Consider the following 19,174-nt stretch of genomic DNA (forward strand, 5'->3'; position numbering starts at 1 on the left):
AATTTATATATAAGAGCGTATAATCCTCTCTCAATAGATAATATATATGTCATGTAATATAGAAGCTTGTAATCCAACAGGGAGACAGGCATTATTAAAAGAGCTTTTATTCTAGTGAAGAAATAAAGAAATTAACCCATTTGAAAGAAACCAGGTCTTCTGCAAAATATTTTTTTGCTATGTGCAAAAACCCCCCCACAAAACCCATGTTTTTTTTTTTTTCCACTTCAATACCATTTAGCAAACGTGAATGCAGCAGTGTCTTCGATTCAGGCCGCCTGCTCAGTACTCCGAGGATACACGGATGGACAAGAAGGTGCCCTCGGAAAGCTGACGCTCCAGCACGACTGTGACCCAAAGAGGGTCCCTGCTCAGAGTCCCCACCTCTGTCACTGGAAGTGGGACGGCTGCCCGGGTGGTCACCTGGGCCCAAGCGACCTGCGGCCGGCACCTCCTACCTGGGAGCTTGGACAAGCGACCTAACCTGCCCGAGCCTCAGTTTCCCCATCTGCCCAGCGGGCACGAGAGCAGCCCCTCCCTCGGGGGGCTGCTGTGCAGAGTGGATAGCGTGCCCTCCGTGGAGGGCGCGGCCGGGGGCCTGTGCTCGCCCACGACGGCTGTTGCTGCTGCGGCCCCCGAGTAACGGCGGGCAGGGAGTGCTGCTGTCACTGCGGGCTCAGCTAAGAAGACTGCTGAGGGGTTTTCCCTAAGGAGGGTTGCTAGTGTTGCTGCTTTTTCATAGTCGGAGCGGACCTTACTACCTCCTCTGCATTCCGTTACATGGGTTGGTTCTTCGAGTCCCTTGCATTTAGACCAGTCTTACTCGTCAATCCCTCTGTGGTCCAAAGGCCCCATTCGGGGCAGCCAGCCGTCCCGGGTGGCAGGGCCTGAGTGCTCTGCCCGGTCCCAGGGCTTCCGGCGCTGAAACCAGGACGGTCCCGGGCCGACCGGAGCAGCCGGGCCCTGTGCACGTGTGGCCGTCTCTGTGTGCGCACAGGGTGAGCCTCAGGAAACACAAGTGACCCCTGGACAGCACACAGCTGGCTCCGGCACGCAGAGGACAAGGTCCCTGTGATACAGCGGGGCCACGAGACCTACTTCCGGCCACCCCGCTGTCCCTGCGCCAGGCAGGGCGCGGCCTTTGAGTGACACGGCCGGCCCCCCAGCGGGAGGAGGGGACGATTCTCAGTGATCTGGCCCTCGCGTCTGTCACCCGGGGCAGACAGCACTCGTGAGCCTGAGTCACTCCAGAGGAATGCGGGACGGAGATGGGAAGGAAGGATTAGGACGGTGCGGGGCGGCCACGTGACGGCCCTTGCTGTGTTCAGAGGGCTGGTCCTGCATCCAAAGGTCAGCTCTGCCACCTTCCAGCGGCAGGCCTCGGGGAAAACGCCGACTCCCCCTGTGCCTCAGCTTCTGCTTTGTGGGACTAAATGAGATGATAGTGTGTCCCGCACTTAGTGCGGGGAAGGGCCACGGACAGGCAGGCCTTCAGAAGCGGTCGCCCTGGCTGACAATCGTCCTTGCCATTGTGTTGGCATTGCCGTAAATGGCATTGATGTGATCACATGTTGGGTGGGAACGGAGCGATTTCCCATTCCTCATCCTTTAGGCAGGCCATGTAAAATAGCTACAAAATCTCAGACCAACACTTCCAGGCATGACAGCAATACTTTAGAAGTGGCGGTGAGTCTATATACAAGTTGTTGGATTTTTTTAAATGATATTCAGGTAGGATGCATTAAAAGCACATAGATTAGATATAAAATCTTCCCCCCACTCCCAGCCTTGGAGAAGACCATTCTTCCAAATTCTCTTGGTCTAAATCAATCTCTCCCAAAGTATATTCAGGGAGAATATGTATTATTTTGGGAAATGAGATCAAGGAAAAGGAGGAGTTTGAAGAGATGCATGAGTGTGGGAAATACTGAGCTAAATCCAGTTCAGTGGCTTTCTCTCCTGCGGGACTTGTCGGGGCCTTGACCACGGGGCTGAACTCCGCACCTCTCTGAGGGGGAGGAAGCTGCAGGCTCCCCACTTCCCGGGCCGTGAACCAGCGGGCTGGGTGGGGTGGGGTCCAACAGAGTTAGGGAAGACACCCTTGTCCAGACGTTTCTGTGCAAGTCCTCGTTCCTGCTCACTCCAGCCCACAGCCCCCTGCCTGGCTTCCTGGGAATCTCGTGCTTGTTCCCGGCCCCTGCGTCCACCCCGTGGCCACCCACCGGCTCTGGGTAATTCCTACGCTTGGCCTTGGCTCCCGGGCAGTCCAGGCCCTCTCCACTGGCCTCCTGGGGCACGTGGCGCCGGGGTCTGACCCACCACAGAGACCGGGCTCGTCTCTGGGCCCCCGAGGTGCGTCCTCTCTCCTGGGACAGCGCGGCCATCGGACAGAGACGAGGAGCCTGTCGGGGGCCATCTCGAGGGTCAGGTAACCTGATCCCCATGTTCACGGCACACGCACCATGTGCCACGGCACCCCGGGGAGTGGGTGCTCTTCGTATCCCCATTGCCCACGGGAGCAAACCGAGGTTCAAGGACGTTCTGTGGCTGCCCCATGGTCACCCAGCAAGGAAGACGGGAAACCCGTGTTCACACAGACCACAGGAAACCGACTGAATTCAGAACCCGTGTTCTTAAACTTCACAAGGTGGGTTCTTTCAAGAATATCCGTGGCTGAAGGTCTTACGAGAGCTCGCAGAGGCAGAACGACACCCAGGGGCTCACACGCCAGGGCCCAAAAGGCCTCGGCTTCCGCCAAACGCTGACCCAGGTCGCCACAAAGCGACACCAGTGTCCCAAGGCCCACAAATCATGGCGGCCAGTGGCCTGAGCCTGGGACAGCCACCCCCGCCTTCCCTTTCGCCTTGGCACGGAAACAGGCCCGCGGCTCCAGGGAGCCTGCCCACGCCTTGGCTTCCCTCCCCCTCCGCCCCGGGCACTCTCATCCCATCGGCACCTCGACTCTTCCCCCCTACCCCGTCCACGCACCACTCCTGCCCCAGTGCTGCAGGACACTGCCCTCACCTGGACTCCGGGGAGGCCGAGTCCTCCCACCGATTAATAACAGGCCCAGAGTCCCCTCCGCCCAGGCCCCCACCCCGGCCGGCGGAGATAAGGCGCTGTCCTACTTCCTGCACCGAGCCGTCTCCCTGTCACGTCATTGGCGCCACCGGGGTGACTGGCGCCCGCCACCACCGCCCACCCCGTGAGGTGGCCGCTTATCGTCTGGGGGTGAAGCGATGCGTGCGTGCCCGCAGGGCGGGCTGCAGAGAGCACCGGCAGGCTTGTAAAAGGTGCTGTATAAATCAATTATTAATACTAATCAGGGCGTAATAGCCCCGTGCGCAGGAGCCGAGAGGCCTGGGGACAGGCGCCACACCCTCTTTGACACCGGCCGCAGGAGCCAGGGACGCCCTAAATTACGGAGGGATCTGAGGAGAGAGGTTCTGACGCCGATAAGCATTAACCCCTTCTCCGGGAATCCCACCCGGCCTTTCAAAAGCCTCCACCCGGCAGCCCTGCCTGAGACAGAGAAGGTTCTGGAACTCTGGGACGGCGGGGCATTGAGAGCAAGGTTTTAACTCAGTTCTCAGCGCTCCACCGAGTCCCCCCAGGACGGTGGTTGAGCGGGCTGGGCTCTGGGGGAAACGGTGCCCACCCAGGTGTGCCACTTCTCAGAAGCGAGCCTGCCACCTCCTGGCATTAGGTGGCGCCATGCACAGCACCTGGGAGCTGGGGTTCTGTTCTCCAGCCGCTTCCTGTTCTGACCTGGGATCCGCCCTGGGAGCTCAGGACGAAAGGAACCCTTTATCCAGGTAGTGGATGGGACGGTTTGATTCGGCGCTGATTTCCTGGCGGCCCGGGGGCGCTGATCTGGTTTGGCGATCCTTCTGAGATATTCAGATGTCTCCGTGAGTGACGCAAAAGTTACACAAACAAAACTTGCCTGGAAAAAAAGTCACCTGGGATCTTACAGAAATAAATACTATCTATCCATCCCTGGACACCTATAGAAAGTACCCATGCCGAGGTGGTGAACCAAACACACACAATAATTAATACGAATAGCCTAACGGTCGGGCATCCCTGTCCTAAGGGGGAGAATGATACTAAAAATGAATGTCTGTCCAGCATGAACCGCCTGAGAACCTAAGGCACAGAGAGGCGGCACAGGAGGGGGGAAGGAAAGTTCGAGGGAATGAGGTGGAGCAGATGCAGAGGAGGGGGACCCGGGATGGGTGAGCAACGGAGGATCCAGGCAGCAGACACCAGCTCCTCGAATCGTTTGTGGTGAGGAGGAAGCGGCGGGCAGAATTATGGCACCCCAAAAGATGTCCATGTCCTAATCCCCAGAAGTCTCAGGCCTGTGACGGTGTTACCTTAGAGAGCAAAGGAGACTTTGTAGATCTTTGCAGACATCATAAACTTAAGGATGTTGAAATGAAGAGAGTATCTTGGGGTATCCAGGTGGGTCCAATGACATCATGAGATCCTTATAGGAGGGTCAGAGTCAGAGGAGGAGAGGCAACGGCCAGCAGAGGCCGAAGCGATACAATTGCTGGCTTTGGAGGATGGAAGGGGCCGCGAGCCAAGGAGTGCGAGCAGCCCGTAGACGAGGGGAAAGGAGAGAAACAGATTCCCACTGGAGCCTGCGGAGGGACAGCACAGACCCGCAGACACCCCGGTTCTAGAACGCCTGGTCTCCAGCGCCACAGGAGAGCAGGCACGATCGTTCCACCCAGCCCCCTTCCTGGTCACTGTGGTCGCAACAACAGGAAACTGACATGGTGGGCGAGGCTGGGGGTCCGCCAGCCTCAGCGCCCTGACGCCCGCGTGCTCACTTCGCAGAAACACGCTGGAGAGCGGTGGCCAGCTGGGGGGCATCGCGTGTGACTAATTTCTGGTCATCCAGTGCTAAAGTTTGGGAATCGTTCGCTTCTAAACTGAGCATAGGTTCGTGCATTTATTCCTTCGTCCGACACACCGAAAAGCTCCTGTGTGCCAGGCTCTCTGCCCGCCTTGGGGACGCAGATGGGAGTGATCCAGACACTGGGATGACAGCCTCAGGGAGCGGCGCCTAGTGCACAGGCGAACAACGAAATGGCTCACGTCGCTGGGGACGGCCATGAGGGCCGTGAAGACAATGAAGAGCAGGTCAGTGACAGCTTCTGAGGAGGTGACATTTGGACTAAGGTGAGTCTGTGAAGCTCTGGGGGAGATCCCAGGGGGGCAGCCCCTAAGGTAGAAACTGGTTTGATAGCTCAGATGAACAGCAAGGTGGTCAGTAGGGCTGAAATGGAGAGAGCCCAGAGAGGCTGATGGAGAATGAGGGACGGATCACTTAAGGTCTTACAGTCCACGGGAAGGAGGAGAATTCTCGTGTAAGTGAATGGGAAGCCCCTGGAGGGTTTTCTACAGAGCTGAGTGATCCTTCCTATCTAATGTTCCAGAAAGATCTATGGGGACCCTCAGCATCAGAACCCACACTGTGGTTATGGAGTATGCAGAGTCCCAGGCCCTTCCCCCGAGCCATAAAATGAGCTTCTCTGTGAGTTGGGCCCCAGATCATCCCACTGGAGAAGCATCCCAGGAGACTCTGCCCCAAGGACAGCTTGAGTCCCACTGTCTGCTTTGGGGAAGACACTGCAGGTGGTGGCAGGACCCTGAGGAGGTCCCAGAGACGAAGGGCCAAACCGAGCTGGGGTCTCCGGCTGCTCTGCCGCAGGCCCCTCGCAGGGTCCTCCCAACCCAAGTCCTTCAAGGTTACACGACGGCACAAACCAGGCGCCTTGCCCGGGTTCTCTCTGGTCGTTACTGCAGCTCTGTCACGGAGAGGACAATTGGCACGTACGGACAAACACGTCTCACGTGCCAGCGGGCACCCCCGTCCCTGCGGCCGTGTCAAAATGAGACGGGTGCAGGTCCACGCTGCTGGTCCACGGACCCCACGCTGGGCATCCAAAGCAACGGAACCCACCAACAGCCCCCAGACGGGTGAATCCTCCCGGGCAGATGAGGGATAAGTGCCCTCCTGGTCACCTCAGAGGTTTCCCACCCCCGCGCTACAGTGTACACTTCCACTCCGACACTAGTTGGGGTACGTTAATGACCCCGTGCCTCGGTTTCCCCGTCGATAAAATGACACAGTGCTAGCATCTGTTTCAGAGAGTTGCTGGGCGGATTCGGTGAGCAAATCCAGGAAAGGCACTGCGTGTCGTGAGTATGTCGTAAGTGTACGACAGCTCTTGCTCGTGTTCCTCTCCTTTTTTAGACACAGCGTTCTAGGGGCGGCGTTTTGATCTAATGTTTTTCTGCCATTCCCTCTAGGCCACGCCTGGGCTCTGGAACTTGTAAGCGCTGAATGAGTCTGAGGAAGGGAGCGGTGAATGAATGGACGAACAAATGAATACAAGCACGCCGAACCTATTCACCTCCGAAGTCACAGCCGAAGGAAAGCATGAGGGACAGTGGCGTTCACACTGGTGGCCATTGCAGGGCACGATGCCAGGTGCTTTTCATACATTATTATGGTTCATTCTCCCAAGAGCCCTGAGATGTAGGAAATGAAAGCTCAGCAGGTTGAAGCTTGAAGAAGTCAAGACACTTGCCCCAAGCCCCGTGGCTGTTCAGTGACAAAGGCGGGGTTCAAAGCCATGTCCACTCAGGGTGGCTTTAGCTCACCAGCCCCGGGACAGCAAACCTCCTCTGACCCCCAGGACTTCCCAGTCAGAGAATTAGTCACCGCTGGCTTTGATCAGTGGGGCGGCCAATGCGGTCCTGGCTCACGGCATTTCTCTGCTCCTTATCTTTATGAACTGTGAATTTATGTCCCTACCGAGATAGGGCTCTGGGGGAAGGGCCGGGTCCCCGAGTCCACACCTGGCCAAGGCTTACCTGCTTCAAACAGGTCAGCAAGCAAATGGGAGCCTTTAATTGCCTTCTTCCTTGCCTAGCCCCCTCCCTCAAGTTCAAACCTGCCCTGTAAACATGGTCTCGAAGACCAAAGATAAGGCAGGTGAGGCACAAGGGTACTTAACCAGTCATCTCTGGGGAGACCAGCCCATTTCACAGCCCCATAAATCAATCTTGTCCTCCAAAGCCTGCTGGGAGTACAGGAGGTGGAGGGAGGCCACCACCGCACAGTCACCACAGAGCGATGCCACCAGGGCAGCCCGAGGTCACCCGTGTCCCCTCCTAGCAGGCGAGAGGTTTGAGGACCTGGTCGGCATGGCACTGCACAGCCACCTTACAGCCTGCGAGAAGCCGATGGCTGTCATCTTCTCAACGAGGCCAAGACCATCCCCCAAGCAGGCTGAAGGGCACCCCCACCCCCAGAGCGTGCCCAGAACCCGCGCACAGAGGAGAGCCGCCTAAGAGCGTGCCCGGACTCGTTGCAGCCTTGTCCGTCAGGGGCTGTCATCCCGACCTCCGGAGCCACCTCTGCGAGAGGCGTTCCCCAGAAGTCTGGTGCCTCTGAATGGTCCTCCCTTGGGATACTTGGAAAAGGGGTTCAAAAGCCTCCCAGCCTACGGTGATTGCCAACGAGCAGGGTCATTGGGCAAGGCTTTATGTGCCTGATTGTCTCTGGCTACTTTTCACACTGCTTTGCTTCCTTTCAGCACAGTTTTCGGAATGCCCACCAAGTGCCCAGTATCACTGTAGGCCCCGGGCACGCTGCGGCATCCCAGATGCGTATTCACGGCTCCCCCGGTGCCCAGTCTAATGAAGGGGAGAGGCAAGTCCCCGGGGCGCTCCAACAGACTGCAGGAAGCTGTGCGGTGGGAGACAGACTGCACGGGGCTTGCTCTTCGCCTCCCGCTCCGACACCCACTTGGAGCCAGCGCGTGCTCAGAGAACACCGCGTCGTTTCGTGATTAGCTAAAGCCGATTTCCAAGGTGACTCGGCTACTCTAATCTGCAGAACACATCCCAAAGCCAAGGGTCAGTTAGGATCACACGTTCCGCTTCCCGGGATGGTCTGCTCAGCTGTTCTCTACACATCTCAACGGTATGAGATCGCCCACGTGTCACATGTTTTAAAAACATCACTTGAACTTGGGCGGGTGAACACACAATACAATATACAGATGATGTACGATAAAATTGTATACCTGAAACCTATATAATTTTATTAACCAGTTATACCAATAAGTGCAGGTAAAAATAAAAATAAAAATAGAATATTATTTGAGTGTTCAACATTAAGTGCAAATGCACTTGGGCATAGAAAAGAGGGTAAGTCAAGTGTCTTTAAGGGTCCAGCTTTGAGAAATTGACTGCAGACGGGTATGGTTTAATTCGAAGCTAACCTGACCTGAAAAATATGTTCATTTCTCTAACTTATCAAAAAAATGAAGAAAAGAAAAGAAAGAACTTAAAACCAAATCCCAATTTTCAGAATCAGTCCACCCGAATATTCATGCTTAAAGATGTCCCTTGTGATGCTACTTGAGATACAAGGAATTGGAAAGACCTTAGAAGTCCATGACCAGGAGAATGGTTACGTAACAATTACATAGCAATTAAAAAGATACAAAAAAACTTTCACTGATTTGCAAAAGAAATGCTTCTGATGCTAAGAAAAAGGAGGACTACAAAATAAGACTTTAAAAAAGTCATATTTGTTTTTTAAATCAGGCACAGCAGAGACACCGGACTGTGAACCAGGGGCCCCTGTGTGGGGGCTGGAGATGGCAGGGGCTCCACCCATGAGGCTGAGTGTCAGAGACCTGAGGATCGAATCCCGGCTTCACCACTTTCTACTTGACTTGCCTTGGGAAAATTAATATCCTCTCTGAACCCTGCTTTCCTTTCCTGAAAAACGGAGTTCATAGCCCACACCTGTCTCACAGGACTGTAGTGAGATTACTTTTTTAAAAAATAACACAGGTAAAGAATACATAATAAATGTGCAATAGTAAAAGCAATTATATGCATGTAGATGGGATTAAACATTATGGGTGTATAGTTTAACAAGCTTTCCACAGTTTAAACAGACTATACATGACATCAGAAGGAGATGGACAGTAAACACTGTCAGATGTGACAACAAAAAACAAATCAGAATCCCAGATGTCAAGCCGACTTGGAATCAATAGGCTTAGTTCCTCGTGGAGCAGGGCAGTGGGCTTGGCGGGGGCGTGGCAATTAATTTACCTGAGCGAGACTTAGGAACTGGCGGTAAGGATCCCTTCCGACCCCTTCGGAGGGGTTTTCAATAAAAGAACGAGAGAGGATTAGAATCTGTGTGTGTGTCCTGTGCGCACAAGGTAAGGCTGTTTTCTGGAAAAGGAGAGGGGGCTCTTACTGTCCGTGTGAGGGGAACTTCCGAACAGTGAGTCACACGAGGGGCCGGTGCTCGGGATGCACGTTCCTGAGAAGCCAGAGCCACCAATAACCAACACCCTTCACCCTGGTCGGATTTTAGAAAACAAACAGGGAGGAAAGACATGACTTGCTCTTGGAAGTTTCATAAGCAAAGGGACAAAGCTTCCAGGAAGACCTTCCCCGAGATCTTGGTCTGGACCCCCCAGGGCCCCCGAGACAGAAGCTGTAGACACAATGACGGACTCCCATGGGAAAGTGCATTAGCATCCGTCTGATTCTCAAGGGACTCTGAGACTCCCAGGTTTCTGAGGAACCCTGTCTTACATCTTCAAACCTGGATGAGCAGAGATATTCAAAACGATGGGTCGTAGCACACCCTGAGGAAATACGTAAGTGCCTTTCCCATGCCGACCTGGCTCGCCACTGTGCCCGGCACAGAGTGAGTGAGTGAAGGAATGAATGAGGGAGTGAATGAATGAGTGAGTCAATGAATGGCCAGCATGGGTGAAAGACGATACAAAAATTACATACACAGGAAGCGGGCTATGCCGGGCCCCAAGGTCCCATGGTAAACCTGTCACTCATAACAATCACCAAGCCCTGGCTGGCGTAGCTCAGTGGATTGAGCTCGGGCTGTGAACCAAAGTATCGCAGGTTCGGTTCCCAGTCAGGGCACATGCCTGGGTTGCAGGCCATGACCCCCAGCAACCGCACATTGATGTTTCTCTATTTCTGTCTCCCTCCCTTCCCTCTCTAAAAATAAATAAATAAAATCTTAAAAAAATATAAAAATCACCGTCACTGAATGCTCGGGCCCTGACCGTACCAATTAACGGGTAATATCTGAAGTTTCGTATTCGGAGAGGGGCACAGACGGACGTTTGGAGCAGGGGCGACCCATCCAACCAACAGGTTGCAATGGCACAGAGTAAATATTTAAACATGGGGAGTTCAATAGCTGTTAAACAGGTTCAGTAAAGGCTCATTTTTAAAAATCAATACTCATACTAAGAGAAATGCACTGGCCTTCAATGGAAGGGAGGCAACTGAGCTGGAATCATTTTTGAACCAGGAGTCAATAGGAGCCAGCGTCTGGGACAAGTCCCCCCGAACTGGTAATAAAACAAAACAAACAAAAATAGGGCAAGGTAGTTGTCTCCTATGATCGATTTCCAGGAAGTCGGGCCTATTTCCAGGACGCTGATGGGGACCACAGGGCGGACCTGGGTGCGGGGAGGGTGGGGAAGGGGCAGGGAAAACAGGACGGCCAGGGAGGGAACAGCGAGTCCACGGCTGGCTCTCCTCCGGGGTTACTGCGCCCGTCAAGGACCTGGCTTTTTAACCTGGTGGCAGCAGTAGCCGTGTGACCGTGAGGAAGGAAGGAAGGCGACCTCCCTGAGTGTTTCAAATGCCACCAGCACCCTCCCCACTGTTCCCTGGCCTGTGTGAATCCAGTGCCAGTGGACAGACTCCCAGCTCCAAGAAACCCAGGAACCGGTCCGTCCGCCTGGGTCCAAACCACAGCTCCGTCCACGACGAGCAGGGGGTCGCCACGCTGCCCTAGGCCTCAACTCCCTCGGATGTGACATGGGGGAGAAAGGAACATCTCCTTCTTAGGTTTTGGGGGACATTTCAATGAGAAAATACATGTAAAGTACCCAGCACAGTGGCTGGGCTACGATACTGAAGGAATCAACATTAGCTGTCACGATGAAAAGGGATCCACAAACAATGGATTGACACTGTGTGGGTTTGACGTATATTTAGAGTGTTTCCTGGATCAGGATTCAAACCTAGTAAACAAGATACCTATTGAAAATTGGGCAAATTAAACTTCCTGGAGGTTGTTTTTAAAAATACTTCGCTGCCTTTGTCCTAGAAGGAAGACGGGAGAGGGTTATCCAAACAACAACACATATTCGTGACGGGCAAAAGGAAGTGGCCAGAAATAAATCTTCTCGAGACAATCTATTTCAAGAAAAACATATAGCAGAGGTTAAATAGGGGTGCCGGCTTCAGCGCGGCAGTGTGGGGCGGAGAGAGAGGGGAGGGCACTCGGTGGTGACGTTGTACCCCCCACGGAAGGCCCAGTGGACGGAAGTCGTGCCCAGATTGCACACAGGTGCCCGGCAGGAAGACACCCACGTCAGAGGACCCGGTCAGAGAGATGACGGCCGCTGTCACAGACTCTAACCCGCTGAATACTCTGGAATGGATTTACCTCCAAACCCCAGCTTCCTGTCTCTTCTGCCTGTATATTCAGGCATGTATTCACGGCCCACGTGTCTAGCGTCTACGCCCCGGGTATGCCCATGGCAACGATGCTGCGGCAGACAACACTTGATGTCTCCCTGCTGTGCCGCAAAGAGGGCCTTAAGTCCTTCACTTGTCATTAACCGATTCCCTGCCCCCAGACACCCTGCAGAGGGGGTAGGCCTATCTTCGCTGGATGGTAGAGGAAACTGAGGCACAGCGAGCTAAGGGGCTTGTCCAAGGTCACACCGCCGGGAAGCGAACTCAGGCATGCTGGTTCCAGAGCCCCCCTCCCTTAAACACAGGGCTCCGAATCGTTAGGCCCTGGGCATATATTGGGCACCAATAATATTCCAGTTTCATTTCATGGCCCTGCATCCTTGCCCTATGCAGACATTGCTAACTGAGTGCTACACTCTTACACAGTCTGGGAGGAATCCTCCGAATCCTTCTTAACACAACAGTCTGTGTGGCCATTACCAATCAACCTGACCTTGGCTGGCTGGGTGGTAGAGCCACTCTGAGCACTGAACCCGTCAGGGCTGTTCTACTGCCAGCAACAGAAGCCAGCTCTGGGTAACACGAGCCAGAAAGGACTCCCCTAAAAAGATACGGGAGGACCTGAGAGGACCAAGGAAAATGTTCAGGAACCAGGGATTTCCCAGAGGCCTGGAGAGCAGGTTCAGCGGGCGGGTGCGTCTGGACCCTGCCACTGAAACGAACGAGTTCTAAAGCACATTTCCCCCCTGTCTTTGAGTCCTTCTGCTCGAGATTTAAATTCCCACCACAGCGCCTACAGGCTTAGCACTGGTCATTTGGCCACCAGCACAACACAGCACAAGGATGAGCGCCCACCAAGGTCACGGAGGGACTATATTAACGGGAAAAGGTTCCGGGCAGCCCCAAACACCACCAGCAGCGCTGCCACCGACTCTCCACCGCACCAGATGTATCCGCCCCGTCAACCTGGGCCAAGAATTCCAGTGGGGCGGTGGGTGGCCGAACAGGTTCACTGGTCGGACAACAAAGTCGTCACTGAAACAGCTCTGCTGCTGATCATAAATCGGGCCCAGGTGTCTTCACCTGGGGAACTAACTCCTCAGCCGGAGGGAGGGCTGGCTGGCACCCTCCGGGATGCGCCTCTGAAAGCCTCTGATGAAATCAGCCCGTTGATTAACGCAATTAGCACCATTAGGAGAGGAAGTTGTTAACCTAAATCAATTATCCACAGACATCTATCACGCTAAGTGTTCCTCTTTGTCTTGGGCGTATTGCGCTGCTGGTGTTTCAGCGGTGATGGCCATTAAAAATAAATGATTACTGTTGATTTTCCATCGATACGGCTATTAATGTATCGATGGCTGCGTGCGTAGGCTGCTTACGTGCAGTGTACAGAAAACAGATGGGCTAACAGTAGGAAGTGAGTATTGACTCCCCTTTCTCGACTCAGGAGGTAAATATTGACCCTCGAAGAGCAGGTTTGCCATGAGCTGGAAGGCACAACGCTCCTCTCAGCTCCATTTTTTTTTTCTTGACTTCCTCGCATCGCTAGCCTCCCGCACCGCCCACCTTCGGCCGCATGGACGCCGCTCTTCACTTTGGCCTGGGCATCGAATTCAGCCCCTGGACCGTGGTCCGGAAGCTCGTCTGGCACCTGTGGGTTTGCACCTCTAGGAAAACTCTGACCTCCGCACATTTCTACCCTCGTAAGCAAGTTGTGTCTCCGTAGCCATCTCCCACAATAACCGTAACACCATTTGCTGAAACCCAGCCCGGAATGCAAACAATGACTGTCCATGATACTAATAGTTAACACGGATTGAGCTCATCCTACCGGCCCTTGGCAGAGGCCTCTAACAATCATCTACCTTTGTCTCGTAGAGTGATAATAAACATAATCAGAGCTACTGCTCACGCACCAGGTACTCTAAGCCCTTTCCAGGTATGAAATAATGGAAACTCTCTTGACTAGCTCTGAAGGCAACAATATTATGGCCATTTTACCGATGCAGAAACTGGGGCAGAGAAAAGGCAAGTTCCAACACACAGCAGACACATAGTAGCATGACCCTATCACTCTGCCTATAATCCCTCCCCCCACCCCAGTTTCTCCATGCTTCTCCGTACTTACTTCAAGTTCTGTAGCAGATGTCAAGTTTGGGGAATATACTTCTGCTCTCACAGAAATCCGCTCTGGCGCCTCACACGTGCGTGGATGCGTGTGTGCACGCCCTCACCCCACGCCCGGGTAAAGGAACTGCCGTTGTGCCAGTTCAGGTGACCTGCTGAAGTTATACAGCCAGTCCTCGAAGCCAGGGGTCCTCCCCAGGCCCTGGCCTGCAACCTTCCTCCTTAGGGCAACACAGAGTTTGGGACAGGGTGGTCTTTTAAGAGAAACATAAGTTTTCAAGCCTTTTTTGTTTTTGTTTTTGAAATGAACCATCGGGCTTCTCCACAGAGGTAACGGCTGGAATTCCACCCCGGGGAACAGAGACAAGCAAAGGATGCTTCCGCTCCTGCTCCCGTCGGGGCCTGGACTGCGATTGCAACATCCAGAAATACCTGCTCATCGATGGGAGTGACTAGCTTCAACAGAGCAGGCGAGTGTGGGCTGGGGAGGGAGGCGGCGTGGCCGAGGGCAACGTGGGGAGCATTAGTGGGAAGACCAGCCCGGCAGGAGGAGACAGGCCAATAGTTCCCAGCACCCTGCTGACAGCGCCCGCCAGAAGGTCAGCAGTGTTCTCCCGAGTCATCAGAAGGAGGTTTGAACGCGGCAAACCAGAAAAGTGAGCCGGGCTCTCCCTTGGGAGCTGAATTGTCAGGAGCTGATTGCAAAAGGCCTCAGACTCTCTGCCAAGACAACACTTCTCCAGCCGGTTGATTAAAATGGGGCGTCAGCAATGCCTGGAAATCTCCAGACGAGGTGTCAGCTTCAGGGCACGGCTTGGGAAACCTCACAGGTTGTGATCTTTTTTCTTTGGGGTGGGGGGGGTAGGTGTTGTTTAAGGGCCTCCGGCTCCTCCTGGTAAAACACAGGAGAAACAGAGAGGGAGAGAGAGGGAGGACAAAGGAAAAGAAGGCGGCTGAGCATGGAATCCAGACGGAACTCTTTCTTCAATCATTTAGAAGGACAAGGTCAGTCCAGAAGCCATGTAATATGAGAAAGAGACGCTTACTGAGGAAGATACAAGACACAAGAAACATTGCACCGAGGACAATGACACCTCCGTCCCCTCTAAAGTAGGTATACACCTCGGGACCTCACAAAGTTCCAATCACCACCAGCTGCCCCATCATATTCTCCTGAATCTCATCCACAGTCTGAAATCTTTTCCATTTCAAAGGTGATTTTAGTTTTGGGAGAAGTCCGAAGATGCAGGCGCCAAATCTGGGCTCTAGGGGGTCTGAGCCACCTGGGTGATTTGATGTTTTGCCAAAAAACTCTGCATAAGACATGATGCATGAACAGGAGCGTTGTTGTGATGAAGCTGCCAGTCACCAGCTGCCCATCGCTATGGCCTTCTGGATCATACAGATAGTTTCCACAGAGGAATGTTCAAGCTTAATGCAAAATCTGATGCAGATTTGTGGCTCCACTTGCTCAGTCATATTCAGTGCAACAACCACACAGTACACATGCTCACTCAATGGCATCTACCACCCCCACTGACTAGCACAGTGAAGTCATCCCTGTTCACGCATATGTATTCCAGTCCACTCTCCTTGGCGGCCAGGTTACATCAATGTCATGCAACCCGTTCTCGTTATATTCACAACGGCTAGACTTTTTCTGGACAGACCTTGTAGACCCCATTTTCCCTGGAAAGACTGAACTTCAGAATAAGAAGTCCATCTCTCTTTTCGTCGCTCTTCAGGTTAAAGTGCTTTAAAGATGATTCCCACACGGCCCGACGAAACCCCCAGACTGCCACGCACTGTCTTCGCCCCAGGAGTAACCTCATTAGCACGGCCTCTGTGAAAACCAGCATGCAGGCCTCTCCTAGAATCCAGCGTGACCATATAACGCAGCCCTCCCCCTCCCGGGTACCCACCAGGAAAACCTGGAGACACTCATTCGTAAACATGCGCACGCCCCTATGTTCACCGCGGCGTTACTCATGGTGGACAACACGTGGAGACAAGCAAAGTGTCCTCCGACAGAGAGGACTGGATGAAGGAGAGGGGGTGTGTGTATACGACGGAGCACTACGCAGCCAGAAGAAAAGATGAAACACTGCCGTGTGTGACAACATGGATGGACCCTCAGAATATCATTCTAAGCAAAATAAGCCAGACAGAAGAAGTTAAAAACCGTATGATTTCACTCACGTGAGATTGAAAACAGAAAGCGACAAATGAAAAAATGAACAACAACAAACAAACAGAAACTCACAGACACAGACAACAGTGTGGCGGTCACCAGAGGGAAGGGAGGTGGACGGGTGGTAAAGGGAAAAGGGGGATCAAGTACACGGTGACAGGAGAAGATTTGACTTTGAGTGGTGAGCGCACAACGCAATACACAGATGATGTATCAGAGAGATGTACACTCGAAACCTATAGAATCTCATTAACCAATTTCCCCTAAATAAATTTAATTTAAAAGTCACCCAATGAGCTGGGGAGTTGGTTGGATGGGGTGGGAAGCAGCACGGTGGTCCCCCAGGGGTGTCTGGTCCCTGATCCCTGGAGCTCTAGGGACCTGTGACTATGTCACCTTACGTGGCCGAAGGGACTTTGCAGGTGTAATTAGATGAAAGATTCTGAGATGAGATTATTCTGGATCATTCACACGGGCCCTAACTGGCATCACTAGGGTCCTTGTAAGAAGGAGGCGGGGGGGGGGTCCGAAGGAGAAGATGTGTGGGTGGAAGGAGGGGTCGGACTGAGGCAAGGCCACGGGCTGGAAGGACAAGAAGCAGATTCGCCCCCAGAACCCCCAGAAGGAGCACAGCTCTGGGGCACCCTGACTTGAGCCCCACGGCACCCATTTCGGATGCCAGAACTGTGCATTCGTGTTATTTCAAGCTACTGAGTTTGTGGAGACTTGTTACAGCAGCAAAGAGACACTGATACAGGCAGCTCACCTTTTAGCTTCACTCAAGGGAGGTCCTGAGGCTGCTCCCAAGGACACAGAAAACGCCACAAAAACTAACTGAAGGCGAAACTAGTTTAGGTGGTTTGTTCCCTGAGAACAGACAAAGCCACTGAGGGTGAGCACGGCCCCTCAGAGAAGGAGGCTGAAGTCCCTCCATGGGGCTGTGTTCTGGCCAGGTGGGCCATGCCTCTGGCTCTGAGCTTCCTGGCAGCCAAGGGGAAAAAGACAAATCAGGAAGCTGTGCAGTTTCCAGTGTCTGCACTAAACAAAGTCACCTGCTCAGGAGAAGAGCTGTCCTTCGTATGAAGGCCATTTTGGGGGGTCCCCATCAACGTCCTCGCTGTGGGATGAAATGACACAGGAAGTGACCTGCTCATTCATTTCCTCCACATCACAGCCGGGGACATCTGCGTTCTGGACGCTGAGAGGCAGCGAGGAAGGACCGTTCTGGGGACAAAGTGCTTGCGGCATGAAGGGAAAGGCAACAGGATAGACACAGTCAGTCAGTAAAGTGGGGACGGTAGTGTTCGGGGGAACTAGAGATGCCCGGAAGAGGCGCCTAACCCAGTCTGGGTGCAGTGAGCAGAAATCACTTCCAACGGTAAGCAGGTGGAGTCCTGAAGGCCGGAGAGGGGGTGACCAAGCACAGAATGGGTGTGTGTGTGCAGGGGGAGGGGACGTGGGGGAGATTGACGGCATCGGGGGGCCAAGGATACAGAATAAATGCAGGAGCCTGGGAGCCGGGAGAGTGCAGCAGCTGGGGCAGGGTATGCAGACCACAGCCCCACGGTGGCCGGCAAGGGGCCGAGGATGGGGGAGCAGGCCTGGGAGAGGGGGAGGGTCAGATCCCATCCTCAGAGTTCTCACTTCTAACACCCGGATTCTAGTTCTTGCTTCTGAGTCCTACAGAGGGGAAGTCGCCCCAGGTACCGCCCAGACTCTCCCGCACAGCGTGTTCCCCAGGAGTAACACTCTAGGGAAGGATTCAAGTGTAAGAACAAGCTCTTGCGTGTTCAGCACTGACTCCATGGCCCGCAGTGGGGAGTTGGGCTGGCTCTGTCTCCTGCCAAAGCCCCTGCTTTCCCACCAGACGGGACGCCTGTCTTCAGGGAGTTAGGGTTTAAAGAAAAGGAAAGTTGTATTTCCTCCTCACCCCCTAGCCTTGAAATGACAATCATGGATAAGAAAGCATTTCCACAACCAACACTCACTCTTTCACTCGCTAAATGTTTATTCAGGGCTCACTGTGTGTCGGGCACAGGGGATGCAGTAAAGGACCAAAAAGACAGTGTTCTTGGCCTTTGGGAGCTTAGATTTTGGCCAAGACAGCAAATACACTATGCCAGGTGGTGACCAATACTACGTAACACCTAAGTCCAGGCAAAGCATCAGGGTCCAAGAGGCCGGTTACGACGGAGTAGAGCAGGGGTCAGGGAAGGGGGCGGAATCGGGGCAGGGAGCAAAGGAGGGTCCCAAGGAAGTAGCTCTGTTTTAGCTCAAGCTGAGCGGCGGCTCACAGGTGTTTATTATCGGGCTTCCAAATGGACACAGATGCTTTGGATGTGTCCAGTAGTGACTGGCTTGGACCCGTGAGAAGGTCAGGGATGCCAGGGTACCCTGGTGGTCAGGGACAGCCTCTCAACTTGGTGTCTGAGCAGAGGAGTGAGGTGGATGAAGGCCTGTGCCACTCTGGTGCCCAGGGCCTCCAGGCCGCGGGGGCCGTGGGTAGGAAGGCCCCCCCCCCCCGTGCTCTGAGCACCGGCACCACCAAGGGCAGGAGCTTGGAACACAGGCCCGCCTACCTGGAGCCTCTTCCTGACAGGGGTGGGCATTCTCTACGTTTCTCACTGGTCTCTCGTTTACCCAAGGCCTTCGCCGGAGACCAGAAAAAGCCATTAATCCATGCCCTCATTAATGCACGTTGTTTCTTATGAAGCACCTGCTATGTGCTTACCACTGGCTGCAAAAACAAGCAAACGTGGGCTATGCCTTTAAGGGGCTTCCGGTCTGGTGACAGCAGGACAAAGGGAAAGACAGTGGGGAAGACGGAGGAACCACCGACGCAGTCATCTTGCCGGTTCCTTGGGTCCCCCGCCATGAAGAGCTTGGTCCGGGTCCTGCTCCTCTCAGCTACCACGTCAGGCCCGAGAAAACCCTCCCAGGTCCGGAAATTAGCTCAGGCATCAACAATCAGAGGTGGCGGCTTTGATGTTCCTGGCCGGTGGCTCCCCCGCCCAGGAAGGAGCCACGCACTGATGGCTTTTCCAGCCGGCACGGACCAGGGAGCGACAGGCTTCCCCCAACCCTCCGCACCCAAGGCCCGCTCAGACGCCGGCCCCGTCTGGCGGCAGACAGACTGTGGCTTGGGACGTTCCGGCAGACGTGCGGACTCCCGGGAGAATCAGCACAAACTTCCCGCTGTCTGCCCACGGCCAGCTGCTAGGGCCATCAGGAGAAGGGGGTAACGAGAGGGCTTCGTACAAAATGGAAAAGCCT

The sequence above is a fragment of the Phyllostomus discolor genome, chromosome 13 (genome assembly GCF_004126475.2).
Source record: "Phyllostomus discolor isolate MPI-MPIP mPhyDis1 chromosome 13, mPhyDis1.pri.v3, whole genome shotgun sequence".
In the NCBI taxonomy this organism is placed as follows: Eukaryota; Metazoa; Chordata; class Mammalia; order Chiroptera; family Phyllostomidae; genus Phyllostomus; species Phyllostomus discolor.